At 38.5% G+C, this 15,457-nt stretch overlaps 1 protein-coding gene across 1 annotated transcript in view; it reads right to left on the bottom strand.

Moving 5' to 3' along the window:
- Window positions 1–4,384, bottom strand: part of LOC118410722 (glutamate receptor ionotropic, kainate 1-like) — a 37,575-nt gene extending 33,191 nt beyond the window's left edge. The window contains exon 1 of the mRNA XM_035812493.1: window positions 4,205–4,384. The gene's annotated coding sequence lies outside the window, so the exon portion shown is untranslated. The remainder of the gene's footprint in view (window positions 1–4,204) is intronic.
- Between the last annotated feature and the right edge of the window lie 11,073 nt (window positions 4,385–15,457).

The raw sequence follows: 15,457 nt of genomic DNA, 5'->3' as shown, positions 1-15,457 counted from the left end.
CTTTTGTGCCAAATTTCATCTCATTTGATGAAAAAAAAAATAGCTTGTTATAAAACCAACTTTTTGCCTGCCCCTCGTATGTTTGCCCCGCTGCCAGTCCCTGGTGTTATTGTAAAAGTATGAGACTAGGTAATGACTCTTAACGGTAATGACTGTTCATTAGAGTCATTACCAAGTGTGATACCTTTACAGTTGGCAATGACTCTAAACAGTTGGGATGGGATAGGATGGGATGTATAGCATGGGGCCGTCGTCATGGCCATTGAGGAAAAGAAACGGCTAAGCCACATCAATCCGTTTCATTCATGATTTATCAGATTGAAGATAGCGACTAACGATCACACATATTACATTCCGACGGATTCTTTGCTCTGAGATATATTTATAGCCAATAAAATACTTGATGGTGAACACATGCCCGTAGTTGACTGGGGATTATGCAATAAAATATTCCAATCTGCATGTTAATTCCTACAATTCACCCGGCAGCAGTGAAGTAGGTTTTATTACTGTGTGTGAAGTACTGTAAAGGGGAAAGAATGCGTTTTGGTAGCTCCAGTCAAGGTGTTTCCTTACCATAAAATTTGAACACTCTACGTGAGGTATTAACATCGAGTTATTTTACGCTGCATATGCGCTTCAGGAAGGTAGATTTTCCCTCCCTAACCAAGTCAGGTACCCTTTTTTACCTTGTTGGAGGGAGAAAAAGTGTTTTTCTCAATGACATAACGTCTAGCAAGGAGTGTTGGAAACAGAACCTGACAACTCGATTCCCTGTCAAATAGCCTAACTCATAGGCCATGGACACGATCACCTTTACCTATGAGATGTTGTTAAGTGGGAAAGTGTGGCTGGTTAAATCTTCAAGTTAAGTTATTCAAATGGTCAAGTTATTCCCTTGTACCGAAGACTTGGCAGGCAAATTGACTACTTCAATTTTTGTCGCTGCAGGCAGTTGTTAGGCAAGGTCGAATCAATTCGCATCGGACTTTCCAGTTTAGCGAAATGATGAAGGTCTTCAAGCAAATAATTTGACACCTAAGGAATCTGCATCTATGGTGATGGCTGAATGTCGTTGGCGCTGATAAATCAATGCAATCCGTTTGAATTCATGTAGATGTGTTTAATACTAGCTATAGTAAATAATATGCTTTCTCCATTTCGTACGAGTACTTTCACTATAGCCTTTTAAAACACCTTATTACATGCCAATAAAGCCAATGAGTGAGTGTGAGTGAGTGCAAACAATAACAGTATTTAGCATTGTACTATGATTACAATGATGAGCTTCCATGATAACATTTTTTTGCTTTATACGAATCTGCAATATCCGATAATAGTCATGGCTTAAAGCTGCAGATGTCGTGAATAAGGTATGATTTAAGAACGGTGATTCACTTCAATATCCTGTCCATTGCAAGTTTTAAGATGAAAAGGGTATACTCCCGGAGACAGCGGAGTTGGGATCCCGGAACTCATCTCTCATGATTGTACTTTAGAGCATCCTTTTTAACGAAAATTGATTTTGCCGAGGCATAGTCGTGTCTGCTATCGATCAGGATTTCTCTGTACGTCCCCGAAGGTTTGGGCGACCTCCGAAGGGGTGGATAAGGTAACGTAAAGCACGTCCCGCTACAACACTTATCGTTTTTCTCTGGCTGCTTTATCTCTGGCAGCGGAAGAAGTGGGCTTACCATAGATCCACATCTGATAGGAGGTCATTTGTCATACATTAAACTGAACTAGAACGTAATGTAGAACAGGGCAACGCTGTAGGCTAGGGTCATGGGGTAGGCTAGTGCAAGTGTCCATCCCTATCTTCTATTTAGCTTTTTAGCCAGACCCCGTTACAATATCGAGTATTCGTTCAAAACTTTGTATTTTTAGTTGTTTCTTTTTAAGGGACTATGAAGCCAAATATGGAATGATACCGGGCTAGTCATGAGGCCAAACACAGTCCTTAGTTTGAAAGTTCTGTTGACTTATCCTGTGCACGTTACACGGTAATCATAAAAAACACCAATGTACATGTACTATTTCATTAGTTTATATATCTTAAATCTTATTTGATTGACCGAGAACATATAAACTTGAATTTACATTTTTGGCAGAGTTTACATCTTAGTAAATAACTACAAAAGAATTTCATGGGTACCAATCTCTTCTACTCCCTGCTTTGTCCGATTTTCAATTCTAGATCATCATTTCCAAGAAATTGCGTTATTGAAGTAGGGACAAATGCATTAAAGCAATGCATTACAAAACACCAATCGCCTATCTGTAGGTAATACACAGCTTCTAAAAGCTTAAAATCGAATTTGATGAAATAACCTTGTTAGAGCACAATTGACCAATAGGGAGAGTATACAATAGATTAATCCGTAACCAACTATGCAGTCTGTAACGGTACTTCATGCAGATCTAAAACTAAATAAATCTCAATCCATCAGTCGTTAGCGTCATCTAAATCATCAGGGATTAGTAATGACAGCCGACTCCTTTTTTTAACAGGCTTTCGCAACTGGGCCTGATAAAGGTCTGGCATATAACACAACAAATCATATACACAATGCGAAATACCGAAAAGTTCTCATGCATATAAAATGAACTCTATTTTACCTTGTGTTAGCATTTTGGTCCTATGTACGTCCCTACGATTGAGTGGTAGATTGTTCAACTAATTATACCTTTGTACACCAATGATCGATGTGACCCAACATTAACCCCATGAAATTAGCATAGTTCGATTCTAGGACTGACCGTTTCCTTCTGTAGCCGTATGGCTTAGGGCCGATAAGAACTAGGACTTTCGATCGATAGGATTTATAGAAAACTATTTACATATGTCCCTAGCGCGTGAGAAAAACACGTCTGAAGAAAAATCCTACAATTCTGTCTGCTAAAAATCGTATTCTGATATAATGATATAATAGACACCCTACGGACTACTATATGTCCATAATGACATGATGCATATTTCTAGTAATACAAATACTAGATTCAGCAGAAACATAGTAGTTATATATAGAATTGAGCTACATAGCTAGCCAATATCTGCAAAACCTTAAAATGCATCCGCAAAAGAAGTAACAGATCGACGCAGAATATCTGAGCAAGTGGAACATGATAAATTCTGATTTTTTTTCAAATATCCATTGCACGTTTGAGATTATATTCCGATAATGATAATTGCATAAACATTATTGTGAGTAAAAAGTTGTTCAAAAATGACACTTTCACGCGTAATGAATAACAGAGGCCAGCAAAATTAGTAATTTTCCGTACGGAATACCTAGATGGCCTGAATCTAAACCTATTACTGCTGCCGAGAGAAAGTAGCGAGTAGCGAGAGAGGATGGGGAGACTTGTCAGCTATACTAGCCGGAACTGGATAGAGGGATAGAATCTAGAAACTTTTTTTTTACCAGATTTCTGTCCCTGGGTCCCAGCAGATATCATGATTGAATCCCATCAGTCTCAATACATGCAGAGAGCGTAGCCTGTAGGGATGTCTAATTGGAATGGACGATTGTTTTGCAATGATTGATGACGTGGAACGGCATTCAAACAGCCCTTATATTGATAAAGGGATCATGTCTAAGCGTAATGTAAAGTCTTCATGTATCCCACGCATCTTTCAAACATAGGGGTACAAATGAGCATGATGTACAACATAAATCAAGAACATGGGAACGAATTCTAATTACTTTCCGAGGATTCCTTAGTCGAAGAGGGCGTTTCGGCAATGTAAACAAATTTATTGTTATCCATCTCTATTTGAAATAGCTGTCAAAATACCAGCACTTCATGTATATAACATACACGGTATACGCCTACCACAAGAAAATATTTACATCGAAATCAATTTTTGTTCGTTTTTATTTGGTACAAAAAGGCGTGCAATTTACATTTGCTTTACATAATGCGTTTCGTTTCGAATTTAGGTTCTTTGAAATCACAAGAAAAGAGTTCATGTCGTATGAATGGAAATTACATGGAAGAGACAATGATATTATCATATAGTGCAGTAAATTATCGCTGTGTCCCTCTTGTAATCACAAAATAAGGCGTGAATGTCGACGACAATTACCTTTGGTATCTCTTACCATCCTCCAGATGTTGCTGTTTGGTATAAAGAAAATAAAGCGGTTTGTAATATCAGATAATTTCCTGATATATCATACAAATAGAGTAAATTACTTACCTTTATCTCCGTATTCTCTCAACCGTTTAAAAGTCAGGTGCGAATGTCTTTTTATATCTTTCTTCACTGCAGATGTTGGTTCTTCCGTGTGTTAGATGAGCGCGGGCTGTGCCAGAGCGTGAGATAACGCCTCCTCGTAGATTGAAGGAAATCAGGGATCTGCGTGTCTCTAACGATGGATTCTCGGTCCCGCACGGACTTTATTGATATTGATCGAGCCAATGTGTCACGTGACATCACAGGTGGTATTACCAGCAGGAAATTTATAATGGTACTATATTTCACAACCAACGCGCCATGATTCTTAAGGCTGCGTAAAGCCACATGTTTAGCTTCAGCTTATTGTTTGATTTAACCACTGATTGGAGAACGTCGATGAAGGTTAACATTTAAGTGATACGATAAGCAAGATAGATTTGATAATTGAAGTGAATATAATCATATAAATCTTGTTTTTCATAATCATTATATGATGCTTTATATATGGAAGCCGACGCGACGTGATTTTTATGGCACTGCAAAGTTATTTTAGTTTAAAGCTCATTATCGTTAAATATTCACCTAGTCACCAAAGGAATATGACATTATGTATTCTGTCATTCATAATCGTAGCATCCAACTTCCCATGTAAGGCTTGGAACAAATAATCAAAAGACATGTCTGACCGCAAAAAAGAAACATAAGATCGAGGGAAAATGCACTGTACAGATACGGATACAAACAAAAATAGAATGAACATAATTATATGAAAACTATTTAATCTCATTACCCTATTTTCTAACGTGTTAAGCAATAACATTGAAAAAATATCGCATTGTCTATGCTAGTCTACTCACATATAAAGTCCTTAGGTTAAATATTAAAGTAGAAAACTGTTTCTATGTTCTACTTTGAGACCATTCTAGTCAGGGAAGCCTCTACGAACAATAAACGATAATGTCAAAACAGCATTACATTCATATGTACTTTCCCATACGGCCAACAAGTCTTGTGCATTCTGGCATTAGGGTATCACTAATGTTGTAGTGACACGACGTGTGCGGCTCAGCAAGCCAAGAACCTGGCTCAATCTAATCTTAACCGCTCTTGGTGCGGCGTATCCCCACTCCAAACCCATCAGCAGCCGGGCACAAAGGTCAAACCCTCCGAGGAGCACATTTCCTCCACGAGTGAGACATGATGCTCGAACTAATGACTAACATCCTCAGGGAACATCTTCAAGAGGCCAGATCGTATTAGCGCAGCTTCTCTAGGGACTTGTGTAAAAGCAAGAAAGAGCTGAGCAATCTATTAGGCAGATGAAACCGTCCCTGTTCTCGACATGTTTACAACTGTCTGCACACTTGAAGTTATACGAATTCCTGATGTAAAAATAAAGTAGGTCATCTACTGTGGGCGCCTTGGCAGTGAAAAAGAAATCAATGGTTAGCGGCTAATTAATTGCATGCATAAAAACGTTATGCGAGACTTATCATCATTTTGTCGATAAATTACGGCGCTGGTGTAATAAACCTTGCGCTGAAATTAATTCCGGGCTGTGGATCTTGAACGTTGTTAGGTACTGTCAACTTTTAATGGGATAGCGACTGATGAATGATGGAAGTACCTCAATATTTATATTACACCTATCCTCCCACGTGTACAAATTACAGGAAGTTTAGCCATGGGTTAGTATAACACGACGTTGAACCCAGGTGGAAATATCACGAAATGCAATAATACATATATATTACATAGCTATAGTATTGCTGAACTGATTTATAAGTTTTTCACCTCAATAACGTTGGTACCCAAAGTAGATAAGTATGTAAATGGCTCCGAGGTACTTGAAAGTTTGGTCATACTGAAAGCTATACAGCACCTTTTGATATAATGTGATATTTAATATATGGCCCCTCCCGGGCATCGTTGAGGCGGATACGTGGGTTAATACCTTTGCTGCAGGCGAGTTTCATGAAAAGACAAGCTCAAAAGAGCTGAAAAGAAAACTCTTCAGAAGAGCCGATTCGGTTTCCTTCGAGAAGACGGCAGTCCAAGTCATTTCGAAACTGTCATGTTCTGCAATGCCAAGGCTTTTGCCGAAAACGCAGCCGTTCCTTTCAACTTTCGACCGCTCTTCCATTCATCAAAATTCAATTGGACGGTTGGTTGGATTTCACAGACCGTATCTTGAGTCAACCTATTTCTATTTCAGGCAATTTTGTAGACCCTCGGATGATGGTATGCCCAGCTTAGTGCTCCAGGGACATCTATCATTGCTGCTGTGTCTATGCATATTAATCATAGGTGACATTTTGATAGTTGAAGATTTGATAGATTTGAGAAAAGCATGCACCATGCACCAGACAGTCTTACAATGCGTACGGACATGGCAGAGAATTGCACAATTTTGTAGACTTTCGAATCATGACATGTACACCATGGTGATCTTTGGACAAGATAGCAGTCATTTCTCTGTGTTTACTTATCATTAGTGACCTTTCGACAATTGATGAACTAAATAAAGGTCATAACGTTGTCTTTGAATGATCCTCACAGTCAAAATTCTTGCCATATATATGAAGAAACAATGTCATCTGCACACACTAACTCATGCCATTAGTACTCTAGGCGGTATCTAATTGTCTATCAGTCATACGCATCCTGTTAATGGACTCTTCGCACTATAATGTGATCTTTTAAAAGCACCATAATACATGGAATCAATTAACGAGGTATTCTCGCAGCTTGGTGATAACACAAAGCTTCTTAATAACTGTTACTTGCCACCCTCTCCACCTCGGAACACGTTGATATTAATATTCACCCGGTGCATGTTTCTCCGTGTGATTTATATGCTGCAACAATGCCCAGGACTAGAACGCGACAACCAGCAAAGTTTCATGAGTTAGAAACAGACACCAAAGACCGTAAATATCCACCTGACACCATGATGTATAAGCTGGATTAGAAGTTCATCTGTTACCCTATTGCTGTGTTCAATTTGAATTCAGACTCAGACGGTAGGGGTTATTCAGGCGACATGTGCGGTGCTTTGACGCATTGCTGCCTTGTGAGCTACTGGTAGGTAAGACAGGTCTAACAAAAGACCCAAGAGCATGCATTCCTATTTTTTAGTGATGATAATTGTGATATCGGCCTACATTTGGTGTCCACATGGACCACGGCACTCTATTCGACCTGACGTTTTTAAAAACAAAGGCGAGCCACTACATCATAATTGTATTTGCGCAATTGTAGGCTAATATTCTTACTTTCTACATATTACCATACTATCTACTTGGGCCCCACTAGGAACACAATAATTTTCATAAATTACCGAAAAGATATTGAACTGGTAAATTTTGATCATATTTACAGTAAAACGATCTCAAGAAATATGTTACCCTCTGTTGAATTTGCTTTGAACATGACTTAGTATTTTAGCCTGGTAAACGCTGGAATCATAGTATTGAACTAGGCTCTAATAAATAATAAAGTAAAAAGTAAAACTGTTTTTTTAAAATAATGTATTATTCAGAAAACACCAGATTTGCTTTTTACTGTAGATAATGTATTATCTAATGTAACATTCCGTATGTATAATAATTATATTATTTGCATGCATTTTAACTCATTAGACTACTAGTAGGTAAGGGCTGAAAACATTCCAAATATCATGAAGAAATCAATTAGTATAGCGTTTTAGAGTTATGCTGCTCAACTACAGTGCAACAAGAAACTACACATTAATAGAAAAATGCTAACACTTTACTTCTAACACTGAATTAACTATAGTGACTCACTCCTTTTAAATTTTCGGTCAATTACCGTCGAACTTGTTCACAGAATGACCCTTTCTATCTCCAGCAGTGACGTCAGAAACACACCACTTTTGCAGGAGGGGGTCATAAGTATCAGAAAGTCTATGTCGCCCCCCGTCTCTGTTGATGGCGGGCCGGTGGGCTCTAATGTACACTGCCTCATTCATTCCTCGCGCACAGAAATCCTGCTCTGAATCTAGGATTTTGACTTTGTCCAAAGAGTGGTGTGTTCCTGAGTTAACTGCTGGAGATAAAAGGGTCATTCTGTGAACAAGGTCGACGGAGATTTAGAGGGGTAAGTCCCTATAGTTTAATTCAGTGTTGGAAGTATTATGTACGCTACCAACACAGATGAAATTTTATGCTCACAAACTACATACATGAATTTTCCGGAAAAGGTAATAACTAGATACGGCTGAACCACTGTGCTAAGGTAAAATCAAACGGATGGATATAAAGAGGCTTACCTTCTTCAACCTGACACAGCGTGGGATTAGGGCACGCCAAATGGGCCATAGGTTTCCGATTGGATTCAGCAGTGTGCCTACAGGAAATAACACATTACTCTCTCTGACCCGCTTCTATCAAGACCTTTTAAAACACAAACAGGTCTGTCTGTATTTTGGAAGGTTGCTGCCCTTTCGGCATAAGAGCCACAGGTCTTTTTGACATTTGACCTCCAAAGCTGACCAGACATTGATCACCGTACGCCATAGACATCAGGGCTTTGATGTCAAACAAACCAGTGTAATTACGTCACATTTTATGTCAAATCACAGAATCAGGTAAAGGAAAGTAGGCCACCGCTGCGCAGGGGGTGTATGGCTATTAACTCCGGGTCAGGTACTCCTGGTGCACTAATGCATGATTCATACATGAATACAAATATCTTCCACAAAATACGTGGGCGTTGTGGTGTCTTCCTTATCTTACACGCGGTGGTGTAAAAGGTACTGATTTCCAACAAAAACTTATGTTTTCAGGCTAGGCCCGCCTGTGAAGTTATATCTTATTTTATCAAATGATTGGTGATAAAATACTATCAGGTAACTAGGACAAGGGGTCATACAACAACCATCGACTGAAGCAAGCCAAGATTGTGAGCAATCTCCAACGGTTTAATGCCCATCGATTGAATGCCGGCTGTTTCAATCAGATAGCAAGATCATACCACTGCTAGAGTTCCACGAACACATACCGTCGCCAAATAAACAAGGTTTGCTATGAACAGCGCCCGTTTTTGTGACCTTATAAATCATTGATGCTATGACGGCCCTGTCCCATTGTAGATTTCACTGGACTATAGAGTTTTCTGATTTATCATGCAGATGAACTCTGCATCTGGCAGGTTTAATAATACACGAAATATTAATAGCTGATGTCAAGTTAGGTGACATAAGCATAGTTCAGTTGGTACACAATACGGTTTGTGCTATTTCTGCCTCAACGGGGGATTTCATATCATTTTAAAGGATTTACATTATTGTATAATGTGTAGATTCAAAGCACACCTTGGGACCATATAGAAGCTAGCGAAATGCCTCATTCTGATAGATACAATGTTATTGACGCAATCATTGGGATACATGAAAATCGACTGACACAACATTATACCAGGCGATCACTTTCTTTTCATGGTATAATTAAGCTAAACCCGATCATGTTTGTTTGTTTGTTTTTCATTATTATTTTTCAATCAAGTTTCTTGCTTTTTTTAAAGCAGGCTTCATTGGAACGTTAAATCATCATCATGAACTTCGCCGCATGTCTGATAAATGTATTCGTCTTGCAACATACAGATTTTAACTTCAAGGAAAATGTACTTAATTTGATACATCTCATAAACACACAGCAGTATATTTTTTCTTAGACAAGATATACAAAGAACAAATTCTCAATTTGTTATATTCCTTTGTGCATGTGGATGTCAATCTATTATCTGATACAAAAACATCAGACAATCCTCATAACTTCGTTGTGAAGGTGATAACGCAAGAACGTTAAGGACATTAATATAAATGTTAACCAGTAGTTTTATCAGAATCACCATTATGTCTTGTTCCCTTGCGTAGGGAGGGCATACACGTAAAATGCGGCGTGAAGAATATGGGTCTATGTTAGATGTGGTATTCAACTGCTGTGGGAGCTTGATCTTGCGCGCTTTGCAGATCTAGCGCCCAGATAGCAACCGGCGCATCTGCCCTGTCGGATACCCCCCCCCCCCGCGTCACATGAAATAGTTGGCCGCACAGACATAGATTTCATGCGTTACATGCGTAAAATACCAAGTTTATGAACACCAATAAATACTACTGATGTATCTTAATACCAGCACACCCCCCACCCTGTAGATTGCCTTGTTTCTGTTAGCATAACCTTTTGCATTGTTTCCTTTTCTTTGGACATTACTATCCCTGCACGGATGTGTCTGAATATGATTTGTTTTTATGTGTAATCTAACTTATGATGCTGATTATACAAGTGTTTATGCTGCTGCCGCACTCCAACATTATCACTATTTCGGATTCAAAACGTCACCGTTACATGACGCATGCATCGATGGAAAGTCTGCAAAGGTTTTTAATGTCAAATCATATACTTAAATAATGAGAAAATATATTAGGGAGACCTAGGATGACATGTTTTGATTTGAGTTCTTGATACATTGCCTGATATTACATTTTGATATTAAACATAAGCGTAAAATGATTTTCATTGTGAATAATTTTACCTGATGAATGTCACGACGGTATTCACTAAAAAGGAGAAACATTCATCTACATGTCATATACATGGAAATTGAGTTAAAGTTTGACGTGCAATATACATCACGGCCTTATAATGACTCGACTATTGGTTAAGTCACCTGGTTTTTAATAACTGGCATGGAGCTCAGAGGTACGTTAGAATTCAGAATCAGCTTCAACCAATAAGAAAAGCTCTTTATTCCACCATATCATGAATTAAAAGGAGGAAGAATATCCCTTCGAAAAACCCCAGTGACGTGTGTTTAAAGGTCCGTGTTTCAAATACCCTGCTGATATAGAAATCAAACCAATCTCCTGTTAATTTCGGCTGCATTCTTGTGGTGTTGATCTACAGGCAACCATGTTGCCAGTTTGGTAGTAGTTCTTACAGAAACAATGTCTTCGATCATTATTTGTTCATCTTTTGCTTATTTAAAAAAATCTATTCATGTACCAATTTTTTAATATAAATTTTATTTACCGAGTTGAAAAGACGAGTAAACATATGTATGTATATATGTATTACATTCTACAGATTTTATATCTCATTCTACATGTCTATAAACTATTATAATTATTCTAAATCGTTGATATAGTAGTCCATACCTGGTTATTCCTTGCTTGTTCAGCTTAGTGTTCAAAGAATAATTGTTTACAATCCATCAACAGGAATTCTTCAGGCGGGATTTCTCCTCCGCACACGCAGGACTTCAGTGTGCGCCTGGCCAGAAAACAAGCCACTAAACAAACAAGTGTTTATTACGTGTGCCTCTAACATTGCATTGATCTAAAGCTTAGTTGAACTAGACACTCGGAAGCTGAGACAATGCACAAATAAAACCATGACCACAGCATGTCCAAAACGCGAGATATCAAACGCTGAAGTTTCGCTGCAGTACCATACCAAGCCGCTAAGGAGCCTTAAATCTAATCGTCTCTAGGTCTAATCAAGACCTACCCACACGTCATATATCAATACAATCAATTTGGGTGTTCCCGAGTTATGCTTTTTTTTACACACAAATAAACATAGCCACAAACGATACACAAAATATAACCCTCTTGGCGAAGGTTATAAGTAAAGAATGATATCTAAGCAGTGTATTTAAGTAGTTATTTCCCCAGACAGCTTACATTAATGCTACAGTTTGAAGGCAGCTCTGACATTAAACTCAGTCAGAAATACACGGTTTTGTTTTCTTCACAACAGGTAGTATCTCCAGCCTGTGGAGTAATCCCTATATCAGTACTGCCATACGAAGCCCCAATATATTAATATTCAATATACATAGGTTTGTAAAGGATAGGAAAATAACAGGGAACATTTTGAAAACATTGCAATTTATGCGAGGATTGGATATATATTTATATACGTACGGGGGCGTGAGAGCACGGCGTAATGTCTCTTTGTCTTAATTAAGTCTTTTTTTAACCATTGCTTTTACTGCTAAAGAAACACATAATTTTTCCTAAGGAAAATCATGGCAAACATGCAAAATAAAAGCACACACATGGGACACAACAAAACTGAAACATAAAATTCGAGAACAAAAGACTATGATTTCGTGAGGACTCTTATCATTGTAAAACAAAAGATTAACCGAAATTAACTCGAATAGCCAATTTGCAATCTACTTCACTTCCCAATGTCCTAATTAAGTCTTTTATTCAAAGGTCACGTTACAATGTATGCCACTTGACTACATTACAATAGAATATATGCAATACTGAAAAGATTTACCACCAACCAGGGACTTACTGAGTATCTTGTGTTGGTATGCAGACTTGTTCTATCATTGTCAACTTCACATTCCTTGCTAGACTGTTGATTTTTCATGCTAAAAGTAAGACACAGAATGTTATGTAACATTTATCATCCACAAATAAGTTCAATCTATCATTCCCTTTTAACAGTCACATGAACAAAGCGGGAAGATATTCATAACAATGTAATCATCTAGTACCTTTGGAATGTGCAAAATATGTGTGTGTTACCTGAAAGCTCTGTTGCATCTGATAATGTCAAAGTGCCAGTTCCAACTATCTCTCTCCCTCTGTCTCTCTCCCTCTCTCTCTATATATATATCTTCTCCCCCCTCTCTCTTTCTCTCTCTCTCTCTCTCTGTCGAAAGGGGCGTCTTAAGCCACTAGCCCTTAGAAACGGTAACGAATCATCAAATGTTAAAAACATATATGATTTCGTGCCCGTTTAAGTCATCTGGAAGCCGATTCAAAAATTTGTGGTTCACTCCCTGATTCCGAATGGTTTTAGCCGGTAATAATATATTAAAGCTCATGACCACGTACTGTACCTCGACTAGACATATAAACCTTCATTGTTATCTCTTTTTCCAAGCTTGATCAATTGAACATATTCATAAGAGGATAACACACATTAAGATCACTATCATTTGACATGGTTGCTCGCATGCATACTATTACCAATGTCACTTTTATCGTAACCTATGTTTGTTATTGCTAATTAAAGATCAATGAAGGATAGATATTCAGGAAGGACACGGCATGCGAATTAAATGAAGCAACTTCTCTTGACTTAATTTTGTATTTCGTTGCTAATGAGGAGGTTCTGTTGTGAAAACATTCAAATGTAGTCTATTCTTACCCTCATCATGTCAGCTTTGGATTGACATTTACGCCCTGTCGTATACGTTACACTGCGCAAAAAAATGCCCTAATCTTTGTCCATATGGTCAGTGTGATTGAAATAAGAGTACAAAGGTGATGAAACGACCCGATTCTGTCAAATCCTTTAAGCATCAGGGGAATACAGCCAACTTCATATCAAACTTTGTTATTAAAAGTTCTGCCGAGTTTCCGTCAGCGTTATCAGGACCTTTGAACCGTGAAAAGTTCTACCACCGTGTCCTGTCCACATAGGTTTGAATTGATGAGCAATTGCTTCAGGTTACGCTGAAATTTGCACAGGTGGCGCATAGGTACATTTCTCTATGCGGGTAACGTATGACTTCATAAAGCGAACACAGTTCATTTCCTAGCGAGTGCTTCCTGTGCGTATTGGTTGCCCAGCGGCCATTTCATTTTCAATTTTCACGTTACAGATGGGCATACGTAGTTGGGATCATCTGGAGCATAAATCCCACTGGTACCTGTCTTCTGACTTGGCCTTACGTTTGAAGTATTAGTCTAGCAGAGATGGCAGGTTTACAGGAAAAGGGACATCACTTAATAAGTCCTTTCTATACCTTCGGTATGTGCCCTTGTCCTTGCGGCAATTTTTTTTAGGTTGCACGATACACGCTGAGGTGCATATATATCATTCGTCTCATCTTCAACTCAGGATTACCTCTGAAGTATCAGAAGAATTTTTTTACCTTTCACATTAAAAAAAAAAAAAAACTGATCTGATTCAATGTCAAAAAATTATGTCTTTTATCCCGGCCGACCATCTTAACTGATGTTACGAAACTTCTGGAGCAAATATCACGTCGGTCCGAAACTTCCGACTTTACCTTGAGAAGCATCATGTTGGCAGCTTATCTAATCAAACTTTAAAGTGAAACGATGAAAATTTTCAAACGGGTCATTTTTAGCATAAACAGATCATTCTTATTTCACTATCTTTTATTTGAACTTAAAGTACAGCACGAATGCTATGCTTGACAATTTTCTAGACAGGATGAAAACTGTACGACATCGGATATGTACTTTCGTTGAACTTAATGAGCTATAAAATCTAAGGACAGTAGCTACCCCTGCCGCATTGCAGCCTGGTAGACAGTATTTTGAAATTGCCTTGAATTTCGGGAAATCCGTCGAGAATCTCCAGTCCAAGAGTGGGAAGATATGAAAAGTGAGTTAGGGTTAAGGGTACCTGTTAGGGTTAGGGCTAGGGTTAGGGTAAGGGGTTCGTGGTAGAAAAATTGTTTCCGAGGAATTGTGTTTTTTGGTCATAATTCGGTCTGAAATGGATAGAAAACATGCAAATTTCGACCATCTTTCTGAGAGTGCTTAGGATTAGTATTAGGGTTAGGGTTCCTGTTAGGGTTAGGGCTAGGGTTAGGGTAAGGGGTTCGTGGTAGAAAAATTGTTTCCGAGGAATTGTGTTTTTTGGTCATAATTCGGTCTGAAATGGATAGAAAACATGCAAATTTCGACCATTTTTCTGAGAGTGCTTAGGATTAGTATTAGGGTTAGGGTTCCTGTTAGGGTTAGGGCTAGGGTTAGGGTAAGGGGTTCGTGGTAAAAAAATTGTTTCCGAGGAATTGTGTTTTTTGGTCATAATTCGGTCTGAAATGGTTAGAAAACATGCAAATTTCGACCATTTTTCTGAGAGTGCCTAGGATTAGTATTAGGGTTAGGGTTCCTGTTAGGGTTAGGGCTAGGGTTAGGGTAAGGTGTTCGTGGTAGAAAAATTGTTTAAGAGGAATTGTGTTTTTTGGTCATAATTCGGTCTGAAATGGATAGAAAACATGCAAATTTCGACCATTTTTCTGAGAGTGCCTAGGATTAGTATTAGGGTTAGGGTTCCTGTTAGGGTTAGGGCTAGGGTTAGGGTAAGGGGTTCGTGGTAGAAAAATTGTTTCCGAGGAATTGTGTTTTTTGGTCATATTTCGGTCTGAAATGGATAGAAAACATGCCAATTTTACCATTTTTCTGAGAGTGCCTAGGATTAGTATTAGGGTTAGGGTTCCTGTTAGGGTTAGGGCTTCCCTCACCTTCTC

Source organism: Branchiostoma floridae, chromosome 3 (assembly GCF_000003815.2).
Source record: "Branchiostoma floridae strain S238N-H82 chromosome 3, Bfl_VNyyK, whole genome shotgun sequence".
NCBI classification, from domain to species: Eukaryota; Metazoa; Chordata; class Leptocardii; order Amphioxiformes; family Branchiostomatidae; genus Branchiostoma; species Branchiostoma floridae.
The sequence above is the reverse complement of the archived record's forward strand: the minus strand, read 5'-3'. Positions and strand labels throughout refer to the sequence as shown.